This window comes from Vanacampus margaritifer, chromosome 2, assembly GCF_051991255.1.
Source record: "Vanacampus margaritifer isolate UIUO_Vmar chromosome 2, RoL_Vmar_1.0, whole genome shotgun sequence".
NCBI lineage: Eukaryota > Metazoa > Chordata > Actinopteri > Syngnathiformes > Syngnathidae > Vanacampus > Vanacampus margaritifer.
In genome coordinates this window covers 52,733,591-52,754,389 of record NC_135433.1, presented here as the reverse complement: position 1 = coordinate 52,754,389, position 20,799 = coordinate 52,733,591, and the positions used below count along the sequence as shown (strand labels likewise).

Sequence of the window (20,799 nt, the reverse complement as noted above, 5' to 3'; positions counted from 1 at the left end):
GGTGTACTGTTGGAAATGATCCAATTTCACTTAAGTGATTTAACTACAAATAATGTGTCTTTGATAATATCATCTATCTATGACAGTAACATGTAATGACAGACTGAACAAACAAGTGCTCTTCCACTAGATGGCAGAAGGTACATAATTACCTGTGCATCCGCGGTTTGTCATATTTTTGTTTGGTGGTATTTTTCCACTGTAAAATATATATAAATCCTTTTAGATCAAGCACGATTGATTAAATTAGTCATTTTAAAATCTGCTTGAAATTATAATTGAATTTCGATTAATTGCACAGCCCTATGTCTTATTTCATTCAAGTTTGATAAACACTGATGCTATCTAATCCTAGGGATTTCTCAATTGAGTCTTCTTAATGTGGACTGATCCTGATTTAGTACTCTTTCTTCACTATGTAATTGCTACTGTCAATGATACTGTATTTGATCCAAATGCTCACATCAAATGTTTCATAAAGCTGATCGTTTCAACTAAACCGGCCCAGGCTTCCCCAATCCTGGTCGTTGAGGTCTAAGTCCTGCAGGTTTTTATTAGTTTCTGTTAGGGCTGGGCGATATGCTAGTGTAAACATGTCTCGTAAACCACCCATCCAACATTCTTCCACTTGTGCAAAATTACAATTCACAAAAATATTTGGATGTAAAAGAACATAAGAACAACAGCTTTTAATAATCCAAAAGACAAAATTCGATTTCACGATTTAGCAAATTTTCAACGATACGATTTTTAAAATGACAATGTATCGAATTCATTTGATTTATTGCCCAGCCCTAGTTTCTGTCCTCACGCACACCTGATTCTAAACATCAGAATCGTTAACAGGCTTCTTTAGAGTTTGCGATGAGCTGATTCTATGAATCAGTTGTGTTGGAGACAGAAACATCTAAAACCTACAGGACTGGACTCTGGCCCTCGAGGACCAGGATTGGGGAGGCCTGGTCTAAACGCAACAATGCGCATAGTAAGAGACAAACATTCTTACATTTGTTATTCTAAAACAGAAAATGCAAAATGTGAGGAATGGGCCTTTGTAACAATTATTTTGATCGTGTGGAGTTGTTTGTTGGCGTACTATTAAATCAATCTGTGGCAAATTGGAGTGCATTGCTTGGATGCAATGGCCTTGTCAATGAATATTAACTACTCAAGCTTGTTGCCTGGAATGGAAACAGCAGTTTAGAGCATTCAGAAGCAATTCTTCCATTTCTCTATTGCAACATTATGTCCTAATGGAAAGACTAACAAAGTATATTTAAAGAATAACATTTGTAAAGGAGAGATGCGCTCTGAAGTACTCGACTCCAACACAAACATTTCAACAGCTTGATTGACCGATGCAATGATATAATGATGTTGGCACAATATAAAATTTATTGCATATTACTTGATATTGTCTGTCATGCCGGTGACATGCTGTGATGTATTAACTAATTAGTCCTCCCTTTTCTTTCTTTGACATTTTGGCGTGTTATGTTAACAAAACTGTTATTCCTGAATAAAATAGAGCCAGAAGAGGGTCCTTTCTGAGTCACTCATTCTTAACAAACACAAAATGTTTTTCATTATTCCAGTTAATTGGGCTTTTGCATAATAGATGCAAGTGCGCCGAGAACTGTGTATCGAGAAAATAACCTCACTCTTAGACACTATGAAGAATGAGGCAGCTTTTGGTGCTGTTTTGCTGCAAACTTTTCACGTTCCAGCTCGATCGTGTCACTAAGGTCACTATGAACAGAGGCAATTATTGTGTAAAAATATCATTCACATCCGTGAATTTCTAATCCATCTGGAAGAATGAGCAGGGTATGACGTCCCTTGTAAAGGTTGGTGTAGAAGTTACCATGCAGATTTTTTAAATGGACAAAATTAGTGTTAGACCTCCTTTACTGAAATTGCTGCACCACAAAGATGCAAAATAGTAATTGCTAATAGGTTTCCGCAGAGGCTTTAGTATTCTGTAAGTAGCATATTAATGCATATGTTTGTCATCCATTAAAGGCAAAATACTTGCCATCCTCAACCAGGGAGAAAGGGGTGAATTTTTCATGATAAAGCGTTAAAATCTCGGGCCTACAAGAAAGAAAATTACTCCTTAAATCAAATGCATATTCATTATTGGATACCTGGTCAGATAGATAAATAGATAGCTTAGGAATTAGGGTGATTAAAAAAAAATCTATTTCGAATACTGTATGTTCTGAGCCAAATTGAGTAGCAAATTGGCCTTTGAAAATGAACGCCGAATTGGAATTTCCCCATTTGAGTCAGAATGTGTCATAGCATATTGTCGTCGGAGAAGATTGTTTGGATGGGTCGCCCCCTCTCCCTTCTACGTGGAGTGTACATGTGTGAAAGCTGTATTGACAATTCCGAACTTACGTCAAAATGGCGGTCTTATGCTGCGTTCGAGGAAGGTTTGAAGTCGGATTTATCCCACCTAACGTGTCCCAGTTCTGCCCTCAAAGCGTTTGAGGCAAATGTAAACAACAAAGATGGCCGATTCCAATAAATTGTTTGTTGTTTTGCAGTCATTCCAAATCACGCTGTGTCACGTAAACATATGTCTTGTATTTACATTTGCCTTAGAGGTCAAAACTGACACAATCCGAGTGGGATCCTGGAGGTTCAAGTAATCTTTTACAGTTACAGTTACTTTAAACTGAAAAGGAAAACCTTTCCGTGGACACTGCGCACTATAAGTATAAAGGTCTTTTTTTGGCTAAAAACAACAACAGAAAACAAACTAGGTTAAAGGTAGTAATAATGATTGCGTGAACCTGAGAGTCTGAAACAATCGGAGCAGTTTATCTCCAATGCGACGTTAACGCAGACCTGTTTGTCATCAAGCATTAAACATGAAGCTCACAGGACACAGGAGTGGCTGTTTGTGAAGGAAAGAGAAACATGATTGTGGTGGTTTGGTTTGTGTTTGTAATGAGTGGATGTATGGCGCAGATAGGTAAAATATTGTAACGGTTTAAGTCTGTTGTGTGTGCGCGAGCAGAGGCTCCGGCGAAGGCTCAGTCCTGCTGCAAGTCATTTGCTCCTACTCAGGCCAGACATAGTGTCGACATACACTCGCATGCACACACACCTGGCACCATCTGGAGAACAATCATCAGTTTGCTGCCACTCAGCCTGCCCTCTCCACCAGAGAGGTCGCGGCCATGTGTACGCGTGTGACGTGAGGTCAGTGTTTGTTGATGGTCTGTTTCAACGTTTGCGCGTCATGGGTGGCAACTCAGGCTATTTTAATGCCACTTTCTTACGATAAACGTGTGTCGAAAGGGGTAAAAGCGGTCCCCATCTGGGAGAAACGATTATGATTCAACCTCTGCTCCATTCCTTTGTCCGTTTCCGAAGTGCGAAGCGGTGGAGAACGAGTGACGCTAATGCACATGGAACCCCCTTGATAGCATGTCTTTCCCTCTTTTTCTCTCGCTCATCTTTGTGTGTTGATATGCGAGGCTGGCAGAGGAGGGGAGCAGATGATTGCATCCACACCACTGCACATTCACAAAGGAGCAGGGAGGCAGAGTGGAAGGATTCACATGCTGTCAGCCGGAGCCAGTGCAGTGTTAACTGCGCTTTGGCGGCTGCTGGACGCCTTAGGGAGAGAAATATGATAGAATTGTAGCTTTGTGGATGCCATCTATATCCACGCTTTGTCCTTTAGTGGTCATAGCAGTGAAATGTTACTGCTAGAAAACCATTGGATGGCATCCACACAAGACATTTATGTGTGCTAGAGAGAGGAAAGTGGGGACAGTAACTCAAAGACAACATATTCTTCCTAGCTGACATTAACTCATTCACTGCCATTGAAGGCTATAGACATAAAAAAATATTTTTAACTACAGTATTTCTATTAGTTTAAAAAAAAAATACACTTTTGCTAACAAGAGTATGAAAACCTAGATTTTTTTAAATTGTAAATTTAGAACAGATATAAAATCAGTGATTAATCGTTAGTTAACTAGTGAAGTCATGTGATTAATTACAATTTAAAAAATGTAATTGCCTGACGGACCTAATTAAAACATTTTAAATAAAAAATAAGGGGCGTTTAATCATAATTAATTGCATGATAATTTTATATTTTAATGTACAATAAAAAAAATATTGGTTTTCATAAAAAATGAAATGAAATGAAAAATGGTTAAACCAATAGAAATAGTTCACATGAATTGTTGACGTCTATAGTCGTCAATAGCAGTGAATGAGTTAAACTTATTACCGGAACTTTTTCTTCAACTCCACATTTTGAGTCAAGACGCTGGAATGCACATTGATCCAATTGTGTCATCCTTTACAAAAAGACGTACTAGTGAAATCTTTTAATTGTATGTTCATGTCAATCAAACACAAATAAAACAAATACTTTGCAATGTTGTGTTTGTTAAATTATTTCTCCACAGCAGTGCTTCTTGCGTGTAAAATGTCAAACTGAGTACATACGATATGTGCATTGTGTGTGTCCATTTCAAATCTGTTGTCGCTATTGCTTCTGGTACCCCCAGATGCAGACAAACAAGTGCCAGATTGAGATGGATTGCTGCTGAGGCTCTTGTTGACAGAATACATAAATGTAACCATAACGTAAAATAAATATGGGGGGATCAGAGTAAGAAGAGAAGCAATCTAGTGCTTAATATGTGGGGGTGGTTTATTGATCTGGACTTCTGTTTGTCAGGTATAGATTTAGCAATTGTCCAGATGAGGTCAGAGGAACACCTGCATGAGCAGGTTTCTCCACCAGTGGATTTTCTGCTTCTTTGATAGCTGAGCCTTAATCCAATTTTATATTGGAATGATTCATCAAATTGTTGGTAGGATGCAGGATAGTGCAGGGACGACAAATCCGAGTGCAAGCTTGCTCATATTTGGTACTGGTTGCTAAGATACCAATCAGGAAGTAGCAGGGGGCCTTTTTCCCACTGATTTGGGTATAAAGGGGCTTATAATGTGGAGCAGGTGTTGTGATTAGGGATGCACCGAAATGAAATTTTTTGGCCAAAACCTAAAACCGAAAAAGAAAAATGCTTGGCCGAAAACCGAAATGCCCCCCCCCCCCCCCAAAAAAATATGCCAATTTTTACTATCATTGCATTTATTATAATTAATTAAAATTATAATATTATTATAAAATATTTATTTATTTATTATGCATTTTAACAAAGCACAATATAAATTGAAATGTGCCCACACCGCAGACATGTTGGCTAATGGTCCATTAAACACCAAACGAGGGTTGAGCATTTTTTGGCGGTGCGATTGCACTTTATAGTCAATGTAGTTCACACAGGCGGGCACGGATGCATGCGGCGATAAAAGGTGCGGCGCACTTAAAATCCGCACATTCACATATTCACCAAATTTAAAAAAAAAAAAAAAAAAATACATTTGTTCACACCATCTAATCGGCTTCGGGAAAGACTGCAAGACTCGAGGGAGTTCTCCACAATATCAGTCTGGGACTGCTCCGCGTTGATTTGCTCGAGAAAGGCGGGGCATGTTTTACAACACTTCAAGCTGATTGGACGAAGCAGAATCGTGTGCACGCCTACCTAACTTTTGTTACGACCAATTACGGCAAAGGATGAAAATGTCGTCACCGACATGCGACTGTTGTGACTAGCTGATATCATGGCGTTGAGTTTATGTTGTCGGTTTTGCAATATTGATATGTGAAAACAAAAGACTAATTCGGCGAGAACAGAATTAATTGCATTCGTCCACCGGTGTCGCCATGTTTGGTTTGTTTCTTCCCACGGCTTTGGCGCTTCTTGTTTTTGTCACAGCTGCATATCCCTTCCCCAAACACAATGTCGCTCTGTGATTGGTCCGAACCACCAGTGGTCCGTATCGGTGGAAATCAATGGGAGCGGTACAAGATGGATTCTCGGGAGTTTGTGAACTCACAAATCCGCTATTTCCTGAACTCAACACCACTCCTTAATTTCCTGTCTTTCATGATTGGACAAACTGATTAATCCAGGTGTGTCTGGCCGTTGTCGTCGTGGTTACTGAGGTCAGGCACACCTGGATTAATCAGTTTGTCCAATCATGAAAGACAGGAAATGAAGGAGTGGTGCTGAGTTCAGGAAGTAGTGGATTTGTGTAAAGAGCCCATTGAAAATCTCTGGGATATGCATAATGTAGTTGTTCAATTCTGACATTGTCAATAGAACGCATTGTAAGCATTATGTCACTGCATATTTGGAAATGCAAACAGTCAAATCAAAGCCAAAGATTGTCCAATAAAAGTGTATGATTGTTTTATTTTTTGGAAAAGCTGTGGCAGTGTTATTGATCATGGAAGCTAGTTCTCTGCATTCTGCTTCAAAACATCATTCATCAGTCACTCCTGCTACTGCTGCTGACTGCCTCCATGATTAAATTACACAACAGATGGGGAGAAAGGGGGAGGTTTAAAAAAAAGTTTTCTTTTATGAAGACAAGAAATGTCAATTGCAGCCACACAAAAGAAAGAAGTGAAAAATAATGAGTGCGATGCATATATTATTGTCTAAATAGATGTTTTTAATGAAGGGACTGTTGAAGCAAGGAAAATCCGAAATGGATGGAAGTGGGAACAAGCTGATGTAACAGATGGCATTGCTAAACGGCATCCTTGCCACCTCTCTGTTCTCCCATTACCCGACTACTGCGCACACTGTGCAAGCTTCTCTGTCTCTTTCGCAAACACTTACTCATCTGTACAATGCACGGTGCCAAAAATAACCTCCCATTTTAATGGGTCACTGGCAAGTTCAAGGAGAAAGAAAGCACAAGAGAGGTGACGAAATTGGAAATAGGAAGGGAAGTAAAACACTAGTGTCGCTCATCAAACCTTTATTAACTGCTTTATTAACTGCACAAGCAATATTTTAAGTAGAGTTTCAATGTTGTTCATTATTGTGCAATTATTTTATAGTTAAGTTAAGTGGATATATGAATTTGAAAGGGCAGGGCGATAATTCTGTCTGTACGTAAAGACCGCCCACAAGGGGAGAATGGGAACAAGGTTTGACTTCTTTTGCTCAATCAGCACCGATTAGGTGGCATTAATCACCAACTGTGCTGGCTTATGCGCAAATGTACTCACATAATGTACACCACACACACACACACACACACGCACACACACACACACACACACACACACACACACTGTTCCCCTTTTATGGAATTTTTTAAAAACCATGTTACCATTTTGAATGGTGGAGCTCAAGCACGCATTCCAAGCAAATGATCATGTTGTCACTCACACAGACGTATAAACACAGATAGCTTAAAATGCAAACAAAATGCTCTGTAGACTTGGCAAATGAATCACAGATGGATGAGAGGGGTAAAAAAGGGAAAACCAACAGGCAGATGAGCTGTATCATTTTTGACTTTTTATATAACTAACTATCTGTATGTAGGTGTGTGCTAGATTGCAAAGCGCGGTGTCCTCAGAATCACTGTGTAGGAATTTTCCAGGCGTAATGATATTCATAATATTTGAATGCACTCAATTTGACCTTTTTCTCTTAGATGAATGTTTGAGCAACTAATAGAGTTACATAATTTGACTTTTTTGATCTCCTAAACTTAAAACTAACATCGCCTGAACAAGCTTTTACTGTACTGTAAACGAGAACCTTATAGAAATGCTCCCGTCTACACCCATTCTGAATACATTAAGCATTACCTGGGGACTTTATGAATACTGTCTGACTGTGAGTGACTAGCCTGTAAAAACAAAAATACGGTACATTTTGTGTGTCTGTCAACATGTACCTCTGTACCTTAAAGAAGTGTAACAATAGGGGGGGAAAGGGTTAGTGTTTGCTACTGTATATTCTAGAGCAAGGGTCATAAATGAAAAGAGGTGCAGTTCCCGAAAATGTCTATTAAGCCAATATCCGAAATGTCATAATGTATGAAATCGAAATGTACTATAATTTAGTCCTAAATATTTTGTGATCACCTTTGATTGATACGTTTGGGTTTATTTAGATGTAGCTGTCGTTAGAATAAAATACAGTAAAAAAAAAAAAAAAAGGGAGAACAATGATGATGACATGTCAAATGACCAATACTGAGCTCTCCCCGAAAAAAAAAGAATAAAAAAAAAGAATAAAATACAGTAATAATAATAATACAGAAAAACTATTGAGAAAAATTACGAGGACCACAGTTGGTGCTTTTCGTCATTTTAATACAATAGTTGCTAGAATGCCTGGAGAAGTCACTAAATACAGCAACAATATCTCTAGACTGGCGTCACTGAATACAAGTCTCTGCACTTGACCGCTTGCATTGCCGACCTGTGTGTGCATGAAAGGCTGTGGTCCTAGATTGGCCGGTAGGCTCTACTTATTTATTACTTACTTACCTATTGTGGACTTCTTCTACGACGTCGATGGTTGGTTATTTGACAACCACACCAAAATTGTTATGTGTAATTCTGCATATAATGTCCTTGACCTGAGGTTCATTTACACGTGTGTTTCATTCAACAGCGGCATTCTGCTTTGTTGTCATACTCTGTTGACACATAAAGTTCATACAGCATTCTTTTTACAAACATAGTATCTCGAGAATGATTGATATTGCGGATGTCCACTGAAAATCTCATTTTTAAATAAAATGATGCTTTAGACGTAACATAATTTTATTAGGTGTTAATTTCCGTATTAAAGCATGTTTCCCAAACAGGTGTCAAAATTACTTGATGAATTGACAATTACAGATTGATGTGTGACATTCAAAAATGGGTGAACAATTATGAACAATTAGTTCATGAGATTTGAGAGCCTGTAAATGCAAACACTTGAAAATGAGTTTCAGAGAAAATCTGTGTCTGAAAAAGGGCAGAGAGACAGCTATTAATTGTCCAGTACGGTATAGACATGTTTGACTATGTCCCGCCTAAAACTGTAATGGTGGATGACAGCACTGCTGGTACAATTTTGTTATGCGTCTCTAGCAAAGTGATACATCGTGATTGTGACCAGCGGGGTCGCCTTACGTACATTAAATTACAAAATCACAAATGTGCAGATGAAGAGTATTAAAAAAACAAAAATGGATTACTCGCAGTGTTGTTGTTTTTTGCAGTGTCATGTTTGCAGGTTTTGTGCATATAGGTATTAACAAATGTACTTTCACAAATCTTCTGTCCTCTTAGCTTAGTTATTCCATTGATAAGTGATAAATAACTGCAGTGCACAATAACTAAAACAGCTGATAAACGTCCTAAGTCATAAATAATTCAGCCTAACTTGGCTGTGGCTGTGGGGATGCCTCGCATGCTGATTTGGATAAAGATATGTGGGTCAGACTCATTTTCCAGGAAGCTTGTGCCCTTCTTAAATGTGCTGGATACTGACTGGTTTAAGATGATCAAGTCAACTTGTCACAATATCGGACCATCTGAATTTAATCCTCAAAACAGCTGGGAGAACTTGGCAATGTTGCATTGGAAGCCTTTATCCTCATCAAAAAAGGAAGAAGAAATGTATAGAAAATTATGAGAAAAAAATTGTCATTATTATTCAGCAAGACTGTTGCCTTTTACTATTCTGTCTATTTGAACTGAAATCTCTCTGTTTGCTTGGTCAGCACTTGATTTTGAATGATCACAAGGAAGTCAAATATAGCAAGTCTACATTTTATATATGACTAACGAGCGCACAAACACAATGCTGCATTGTTATTGTGTTGGCGGGGGGCATTTGGTCAGGGCATGTTTGACAATTTGATTAATTAAACACTATAACATGAGTAGGCATAATATGAGTTGGGGATTTGGAATTATATGCAAGATAAACATAGTAACTCAATAGTATTAACATATTGAGTAAGTTTAAAAAAATAATTCTTGCACTTATTGTTGGTTTGCTGTTCAGCAATTTTGTGCCGTTCTTGAATGGTAGTTTTTATGCAAAGGGAGAACTTTGCACTTGGAAAAAAGGATGTGCTTATTTTGTTGTTTTCGTCAAATATTTTGTTGTTGAATTGTTTTTTTTAAATACATGTATTAAGAAATGTATTATGAAATTGCACTCATGAAAAATATTGGCCTTTTTTGCATCCCTGACTTCTGACTGAAGTCACTTCAGAGTATAGTTGCACCACTCAAAAAATTACCCAGGAAGGGTTAGGGATAAGTCACCTTTTTGGGGGAATTTACTTTTACGAAAGCCGAGATCAAGAACAGTAGAGCTCGGACTCGCACCCACAATCCCCGTTCCCTAATTGTGTTTCATGGCAGCATGTGGTTGGATATATTAGCATCCATGAATATAAATGAATGAATAAGTAAATACATAAATGAAAATAAAGCTATAAGTCAGGGATCCGTTTTTGTCTTTAGAAGTTTCGCTCTACCTGCCAAACTAATCATCCGGTCTGGCAGTGGCTTGCTTCCTGGATGCTTCCGTTATCCAGCTGAACTAGACCAAGTGGTGTAACATGTATACTTCACTTGAACCCCTGAAAAGAGAATGTTGTTTCAGACTGCTTTGCTTATTATAGAAACCGTTTGTGTTCGTGTGTGCACGATTGTGAAAATGTTCTGTTCTTTGAAGATTTCATGGTTGGTACTTAAAGCTGACACTTAGCAAGATAACGAAGCATTAGCTTGTGACAAGTGTGTACAGTATATGGCACATGTGGTACCAACAGCCGCGTTTAGTTAACACATCTCCTTTGATCACTGCAGTAGGTGTGTGTTACTTCAGGCTAGTCACGTTGTTTGAAGCTTGTTGGCCAATAGCGTTGAAGCACAGGGTTCCCTGAGCCAATAAGCATCATTGTTTATATTCTGGCTGTTGCGCTGGTTGTGTACAGCTGCACAACACATGCAGAACATGTGTTTTGGCCTCTGAATGTGCATCCTGCGTGCACATTATAAGTTGATGCCCAACTTCTACAATTTTTCCCGATCTTTCCTTTCCTTTATTAATGCTCTCATTTGTACTCTGTTCTTTTGTCGCACTTCCTCATCAAAGGGTGTTGATTTACTCAATTGCAGAGAGGACCAGGGCCCGGTTGTTCAAAACTTGATTATATCTTTAACCACTGGTTAAGTAGATTAAACGGACCGTTAACGTTAACGTTGTTCAAAACTCTGTTAACTTTAATCTGTTAACTTGCTGTTAAAGTTAACACACCTAGGGAGGGACCGCCGCTAACTTTTTAACAGTGTGGTTAACTCTGTGGCTAATGCTGCCTTCATGATGCTCGTTGAGCGCAAGAAAAAGTCTATCGAGGGCTTGGCTTTGACATTGGTGATTATTCTGATGAAGAGTTAAGCACACGCTACCCGCTTAGCAGTAATACAATGCCAAGTCTCATGCTGAGTCAAAAGAGAAAGAATAAAAATTTGTTTTTTAAGACGAGTTCTAAAAATGAACAGAGAGGGAGCTTGCCCAACATTTAGTGGGAGGTGATTCCAAAGAGAGGTTACCTGTGAGCTTTCTTGTTTGCTTTCAGGTCAATAATCAAACAGACAACAACACTGTGAATAGCGGCTAATTATTTACGTTAAATTAATTGCAATTTAATATTATAATAATATTTTTTAAATAAATTTTAATTTAAAACATCCATCCATCCATTTTCTTAACCGCTTGTCCTCTCAAGGGTCGCGGAGGGCGCTGGAGCCTATCCCAGCTGGCTTCAGGCAGTAGGCGGGGTATACCCTGAACTGGTTGACAGCCAATCGCAGGGTACACAGAGTCAAACAACCATCCACGCTCACATTCACACCTATGGACTATTTGGAGTGTTCAATTAACCTGCCTTGCATGTCTTTGGAATGTGGGAGGAAACCGGAGCACCCGGAGAAAACCCCTATAACAAAAAATTTACTTGTTTGTGTAATTACACACTTGATGATGGGCAGGCCCTTCAGAGATCCAACTTTTTGTAGATGAGCAATAAATAGTCAGTCTTCCATATGTCTCCTTTGAAGGAGGCATATTATGAGCCACAAATGATAGTTCTAACTTCTCAGGTATCTTTTTCATGCTTTGGGCTGTCCTGCACATGAGCCACTGCTAACCACGCCCACCGCTACTGTGTGTGCCAACACAAGTACAAGCAATGTGTTGGTTCGGCTGTAGCTCTGAATCAGAATATTGCCCAAAAAGTAAGAAGCAATGCAAAGATGATTGTTTATTGGTTTACTTCCAATTATGCAGCATGGCTTCAGATTCCATTCTGTGACATTGAGTAAGTGAATGTGACTGTGTTGGAAATTGTTAGAGCAGATATTCCAACTCAGCACCGTGAGATCGAGCCACATACTTTGGCCTTCAGATGTGTGTGTGTATGTATGGGATTACATGGTAATCTGACAACACAGATTAGTACATCAGATCTACCAGTCCACTGGCATAGAATACGTTAGGTTAGGTCCTTAAGTACTCCTGTCTGTCTTTCTGATCGTCCCACTGGCTTTACTGCCATAGAAATAAAATATCCTTCTTATTTTCTTCGTTCTCTCTCTCTCTCTCTCTCTCTCTCTCTCTCTCTCTCTCTCTCTCTCTCTCTCTCTCTCTCTCTCTCTCTCTCTCAAGCATCCCCTCTTATATTTCCCCACATTTCATTCCACCAATCCAGGGCCCCAACCTTTCCGACTTCCTGCTATCCTTTTCATCTCTGTGTGCATCAGCCATCCTTTCTATCCTCTGTCACGACCCCTTATGTACATCGCTCCTATCCTCTCTGCTTCCGACATCTCACATCATTCGCCCTCTCTGGTTTGACTCATAATTATATTATGTCATGAATAATAATGGTCATGTTATCAAGGAACTTCATGTGAAATATCAAAAGGCTGTTGTTTTTCTCCATTTAGAAGACAAAGGCACACGGTTACGTATGTTTGATTTAGATGCTTCTCCAGTTTAAAAAATGTATCGCTCATACTTCCGAAAACTTTGCAGAAGACCCCAAAAACGTCTGTCCAATCATGAATATTGCATCATCAAAGAGAGCATGCCATTTTTCAACATTGGTCAATCATTTGTAAAAATAACAACTGCAATTATGGACTGAGAAATTATATAGATTCATGAAAAAATGTAAAATTAACCAAATTGTGACAAAAAAGGAATTGGTCCGATTTTTTGTGGCTCAACAGTACAATGTTATGAAATGAGACTAACAATGCAAAAAGACTCCTAAAATGGTTTGACTTTTTTTTGGTGAACAGCAACTGATTGTTACAAAATCTGAAGTGTCATCATGACTTTAAAAATGGTTCAAAATCTTGATGCTTGGGGAACAAATTTATGAACCGAAGCTATTACATGCCTCATATTTTTAGTTTGACATCGGGATACTGGCCTGTGTTAAAAATATTTCTAAAAGTTCGCTTTATGTCTGGAGTAAAATAATGAATATGATCTGTTACACAGTGAAACCTATAAAAAGTCTCAGTAGCTACAGATATAAGCACAATCAGGCTGTTGTTCTCAATGTAACTCGAACACACACATCCACATCCACACACACACACTTCTTCAGAGTAACAGCCCAAAGCTTTCCACTGCTTAGGGCGTGTGAATAGGCAGCATACAAAGGGGCATTTAGCAGGTTTGACAAGCCAGAGTGAGCGAAAGAAAGTTGGGTGCTTGGCTTCAAGTGAAAGCTAACTTTCTTAGCAATGCCTCAAATTGTCATGAAAATGTGTTTTCATTTCAGCTCAATTATAATTCAGATTTCTACTTCAGTAAATAATCATTACAAGTTAACTTGGAAATGCAATGAGGTGGCTAATTTTGTTCATCACGTTTCAGCATATAACTATAAATAAGAAGTGTTTGAAATTGAATGGGCTGCATGATAGAATGTCCCTGCATACAGTATCTGCCTCACAGTTGAGAAGTTCTGGGTTTGAATCTTGGCTCAATGTGGCTTCCTTTATGGTGTTTGCATGTTCTCCCACTTGCGAGAGTTCCCCCCAGATCCTCATACATTCTAAAGCAACAGTTCTGCCTCTGTACTATACTGAATACTGTACCACTCTTATTCTACTTAGCCTATAGCAATATTCATAAATTGATCAAGATTGTATTGCAATGCTGATCTCTAAATGAAAAATTAAAAAGTACTCATCTGTTCAAAAGTTGAAGTAAGTGCTGTTTTTGCCTACCACTATAACTTTTACATGCAACTGTCTTGATCTATTAAATTATGGCTGTACTGCTGACATTGCAGGGACTAAATGCCTTACATGCCCCACTGGACTATTCTGCTGAATTCCTCTCATGATGTGTAAACTTTTTTTTCCAAGCGTAAAAATGACATCAGCCAAGAAAGGGAGTTTTTATGACGCCAATTGCTTGTTCAAGAAATTCGCTGTACATTGTCAATGTGAATGGATTTACTACAATGCACAATTACTTAAATCATTTCTAATGTATTTACTATTACCACAATAGGTAAGTGAAATTGTTTTTTAATGCTAAATATACGCTTTATTTTCCCCTATAAATTATTTTCTGAATTCCCAAGGAACTGTTGTGAGTCTGCTCAAATTTGGTTACAAAAAGGTGAATTGCGCTTGAAATTCCTCATTCCTGTTGGCAATGGTAACATATTTGGAGTTCAATGAAAGTGAAAGTGTATATATTCATTAAAGCATAAACAGACAAATTTACAATTTACAGATATTGTATTATTTCAAACAGTGCAAATCATGTACAAGGTTAAAACACAATAAATTATCGGAAAACATCCAAATAATGATTTAAGGTGTCCACACAACTTCAAAGTGTTCAACATACGCACAACTAGAAAAAGGTTTTGTCCGTCAATTTGTGGTGTGAAGCTTTGGAACAGTAAGTGTGGAATTAAACATTCCCCAAACATCAATTATAAAAAAAAAGGTATAAAAATTATATCAAAAATATACAGTATGCAGCTTATACGTGAGGTGTATATTTATTTGTATATATGTATTTTTCATATGCAATTTTTGATTATCTAATTCTATTGGCGGGTGGCATGGTGGATGACTGGTTAGCACGTCCGCCTCACAGTGCAGAGGGTGTGAGATCGAGTCCAGGCTTCGGCCTTCTTGCGTGGAGTTTGCATGTGCTTGCGTGGGTTTTCTCCGGGTACTCCGGTTTCCTCCCACATTGCAAAGACATGCTTTTTCGGACTAGCATGCCATGTTTAACTTGGAATATTTATATGGATTTGTGTTTTGGTTCTGTGATTAATTTTTTAATTTTTAATTTTATTTTGTTAGCTTGTTTTTTATGACATCATGTTCGACTTTAAATTGGGCTAGATTTTCATGCATTCTTGCGCTTTCTATCTATCTACAGGGATGTGATTTTTCCGCTAATTCGCGGAATTCCGCTTTTTTTTATCTCCCCCCAAAAAAAAAAAATCCGTTTTTTTTTTTTTTTTTTTTTTTTGTAGTTCATTGTGTATGCACATGACTCCGACAGATAACATCTTCTGCTATAACAAAGACATTTGTGGTATGCTCTAATATGAGTTACTTTTCATTTGGTCATGATACAATTATTTGTTCATGAAATTTGAACTCTTCAACATTATTTATGTGTTAACTTAGTAATCACATTAGTTAGATATGATGATATTCTCAGTGATAGTTTTTAAAAGCAAAGGCAGTCCAATGTTTTTGAATGTGACTGATTTTGAGTTGACTAAAACTACCATTTTATATGGGATAGTTCAATATACATTGAAAATTTATGCTGTTGTTTTGTCTATTTCTTTGTCATGTGAGTGCATTGAAAGTACTTAAAAACACGGAAAACCCATGAGCTCCGGGGGGCTTCGCCCCCCTTGTCCCCCCACCAGGGCACTGCCCTGGACCTAGCTGGGTGCCAGCGGCCCCCAGACCCCCGGCTAAATTTTCAGATAATTTCACTTTGGTCAAATCACATCCCTGTATATAATCTGCACATAGCTGGGTTAGACCTTGTTTTGATATTTTTGCAGGCAAAAGAGGTCACAGTTTGGCAGATTTATAATTGAGTATTTTGCTCCGTTGTGGGTGTGAACACAGCTGACTCAATTCGCCGCCAATCAAAGCGCTTGTTAGAGTACTTGCGCCAAAACATAGACATGGTTCCAATAGGCATGAAGTTAGATGACTTCCAAAAGCCGAATTGTCAGTTGTGCCGGGACGCATGTCAGAGGGAATGCTGCAACGCCCAGCTATGTTCTGCCAAATTCCCAAACAGGCGCAAGCAGGCTTTCACCGGCACAAAAATCAAGATGCAGCAGTTGTTATGCTTGAGCACAACTGTGCTATCTATGAAAATGTAGCCCCTACTCTCAATAACCTACTACATTTGTTAAATGCTGTATGTCACAACTCATTAGTGGTACTGCACGGTTACAAAATATCCAAATCAATTAAACCACACCTACTCAATATTTAATGACTCTTAAATGTCAGGAGAAGAACCATACAGGAGTTACTTGTTAAGTGTGCACGGATGTGTCCAATTGTTGTTGTTTTTGGCAATGGAACAGAAATAGCCTTGTAGTAGTTTTGTTTTAAGACAAAAGGAATAGATCCACATTAAAGAGCTCAGCAATGCACACACACATGCACAGTTGGACACCTGACATTTACCCCCTGAGAGGGGGGCACCATCATATGCATCAAAGGCTTCCCAAATTCAGTCTCACTCCATCTAGCTATTTTGGTATCACAGTGCTGTATATTCTGCTCTAAATCTTGTGGCATATCAATCACATTTTTATAAATTCCCAGCCAACTAAAGTACAAAATAATAATATATATGTTCAAGAATGTTTAAAAAAAAAGTGGCATTTTCATATTCTACATGCTAGATAATTTTATCAGAATTACAAAACAAAAATTAAGAATCACATGTTCACACATGCAGCCTGGTTCATGAGCTATATCTGGAGTCAGATGTGAGCGTCCCTCTGCTGGATTCAACTCTCTGACACTTCAGGGACCGTTGATGTCATTGTCACGTGTACTTGAATGTGCATTTGTGCCTCATGTGTCTGAAAGTAGTTCTTTTTTCTTATTTGCCTCGCTGCTCAAAGCTGTCAGTAAGTTTCCTTACTACGCCCTCATCTGAGCAAACATGTTTCCTCTCTGACTCATGTAAAAACATTTTTTGACAGTATGATGATCTTGCTCAAAGTCTTCACTTGTCATTTTTGTAACGTACTGTAATATTTTAATCTTTAAATCTGCGGAAAAGGCCTTCTTTTTCCCGATTAAAAATGTACTTAACTTGCTTGATAACCTGAGACTATTACTAATTAGACACTAATTCTAAAATAATGATCGAACCTGTCTGACGTTGTCTGAGTCAAACCTGTTGATTTTAATGTAAAATATCAATGCATTGGTTCATATGTCCTTAAAGACACGTGAACACTCTGGACGAAAAAAAAAAGAAAAAGAAGAGGAATACAGATGTCTATGAAATTGCTTGTGTTAAATCAGTATATCAGTTGTGATGTGTTTTAATCAAGTGTATTGCATGACACAGTTGTCACTGAACAACAACATTATGTCTCTGCTGATAAGCATATCAACAAAGTTAATTGTCCATCATAACAATAGCACTGCTATAACTAGCCTCTAAACCAAAATGTCATAAGAAATTAATGTTATCACAGATGGTAAGGTACAGCTGATAAGTGCACTCACTTTGTGTGTGTGTGTGTGAAGAAAAGGACAAAGAGGGTGAAGAGAGCCGCTATTTACTGGCCGGGAGGGATGAAATAAGAGGATGATGGAAAAAGCAGTGAAACGGGAGTAAGAATAGGAAAGAAAGGCAAAGTAAAGAAGTAGGGAGATGGCAGAGAGGAGTACCGGAAGAAAGAAGAGTGGCTCGAAGAGAGAAGAGACTGGAATAAAAGGAGAGAAAAATGCAGAGGCAGATGGAGCTTGAAACGGATGGACTCTGTAGTGGAGGGTGCTTGGTGGTTCTGTGAGCAGGGGATAATCGCGATGAGTCATGCCCTGGGAAGGTGTGGGCCACTAGAGAAAAACATTACTGACAGTCCCAGGCATCAAAAGGCCTTCTGGAGCTTCTCATAATCTCTTTAGAGTCATCAGGGAAACAAAGGCCCTACAGACAGTTAGAGGTCATTGTAGGACTAGTGCTTAGATAGCACTGTGCAATTGTAATGCTGTGGTTGCTATGACTGTGCTTTGGTATGGTTTATTTTCTTTATATAATTAATTGGCAAATTCAATTCTAGGTCGCACTAATGCTAGTGTGGGATGTGGCTGATGCACTGATCCAAACTGATCCATGGGGAACTTACCGGTACCGTATGGAAAAGGTAGAGTTCTAATATAATCAACGTTAAATCAGGCAGTACATAGTTTAAAAGGGACATATTATAAAAATCGATTTTTCAAAGGTGGAATACAGTTAGGTTATTAATTGGGTCACTGGAGTTCATGCAATAAATATTTGATCTGCCTATTTCTGAAAATTTGCGTCCGATGTGACGTGACAGCCCATGATTGGACAGCTACGTTACTACAATTAGAGTCTCAATCAGTTAAACAAGTTGCTATATTTCTTCAAAAAAGTCGTTAGAGGGGAGCAGTCACTGTAAGTTGCCAAGACCGAGTGGACTCGCTTTGTCGCATGCCATAGCTCCTCCCCCAATCATCATGGTAACAGAAGCAATACTTTGCATTTGCATCAGACAGTCACAGGAGCCCGTAATGGCGTGACTTGTTGAACCAGACTGAGAAATGTGGATAGTATAGAAGGATGGTGTAGTACTTCCATATCCTTTTTGTCTTTTGACCAAAGAATGTCAGGATCACTTTTATGTAGTTACCTTGGAATGGATTTTGATTGATTGATTTATTTTTTAAGGGAGGAAAAGGGTCTCTTTTAAGGTTTTCTAGTTGGCAGAAAAAGCGTCTCATTTGAGTTGACTCGGATGGCAGTTGGCTGCTTCTTGGTGTGGAGAATGTCTACTAGATATATGAAGGAGCTACTGAGTATTGCTCCAGTTCCTCAGTTCACCTCCTCGTTTGCATCAACGTGTACATTAGTCCAAAAGCTGACTTGCAGCTTTGAGGCTGGAATAGCGGGGACTCCTGGAGTTTTACGTTTTATGACTGACAAATGATGCGTTCAAAGTTTTACCAGACTGTTCTAATGCTGCAAGTCAACCACTTAGCTGCATAATTCGTACTTTAAAAGAGACTCCAAAAATGGTAAGTGGAGGGTTTCATGACTTACCGCGCTTATTATACTGATATTCATTCATATCACAGATAAAGAACTTTTAATTGTAATCTCCCCCTCTTGTCGGGACTCAGGCTGTTTCTGTACAGAGTAGCACCAGACAAAGTTGCCTTTTCGAAGGTTTTCAGTAAAACCGAACAATTAGAATTAGGGATGCACGAAAATATCGGTGGCCGATAATTATCGGCAATTATCGATCAATTTGACGATAAACCAGATCATAAAGAAATCCGCCGATAATAATAGACATGCCACATTGGTCCATTTATTGTGGTTGTGGCTCAAGTTGTGCTCAACCCCTCCCCTCTCCTATGGTGGTGTTGCATATTTGCGACGTCATAATGCACACAACGGACCTCCTGTTGACAGAAGATACATCATCAGTGTGGGCTTTCTTTTCTGTGTTGCATTTTTAAAACATGACTGTTTTGGAAAACTCAAAATGAATTACTGGTTGTTACTGCTGGAAGCAGATAATCAATAGATAGATTATCAATAAAATGCTGCTTCATGGTTCTTTACACAATGTTTCAATGTATTTGTACACGTTAGGACTTGAAAGTATATTTGTATTCAAGTTCATTTTGCAAACAATTATCGGCTTACTTATCGGTTATCGACATCGGCACTTCCCTAAATTTTTGGTTTATCGGTATCGATTGAAAATAGTATTATCGTGCAGCCGTAATTAAAATAAAAACATCAAAGGTTTTCATTTAAAATGCTTCGGACCAATCATGCTGATCCTGTTTTGGTTACACTGAGCTGTCCTTAAAAAGTTGTATCTAAAAAAAATACTAATAACTGCCTGCCTGTGTGGTGTGGTTCAGGCACCTGATACACAAACCATAGAAGTGCAGAAAAGACCAGTGAACGAGCAAGGAGGATATTACGGGATTAGAAGTGTGTGTCCAAGTGCGTACAAGGACTGATGGACTTTCACAGATGTTCCCCCTTGAATGCACAACATCGTGTCAACTCTAAACACCATATTGAGACTTCGACAGCAGCTCTGATCCACCAGAATGTCTGTTTTGTTTTGAGACCAATAGGCATGGTCCAGTTTGAAATCAGTCACTCCGTGAGCCAAATAATTCAAGGTGCTTGACTCTGTTGGCCTTGGCTCTGCTCACCACAGGTTTTTAAATATCTCAAATTCTCAATTAAAAAGCTTCTTAATGATGCAAACAGGTCTGTGCTCTTCTTTTCCATAAGTGATTTACCACACATTTTAAAGGCCATACAAACCACTGCACATGTACACCTTGCACTGCTTTATTAACACTCAGCTTTTGCCTTTAGACTGTTTGTATTTTTTATTTTTTTTAATTCTCAAGCCATCTCTGTCTTTCCATACCGCTTCCTTATTTTCTCACGTCACAGTGAAAGTGTAGGAAGCCATTGCAAGGTTGCACTATAGCAAACCCACTCTGAGAGAAAAGGATGGCTGGGGAGAGGTTGAGAGCTTGTTTGTTTGATTCTAATCCAGAGCTGATTTATTCCTGGCCATGATCGC

The 20,799-nt window shown here is 38.6% G+C and overlaps 1 protein-coding gene across 7 annotated transcripts in view; it reads left to right on the top strand.

Moving 5' to 3' along the window:
* The window catches only part of caskin1 (CASK interacting protein 1), a 94,335-nt gene that overhangs the window by 1,301 nt on the left and 72,235 nt on the right, over positions 1 to 20,799 (top strand). The window lies entirely within an intron of this gene.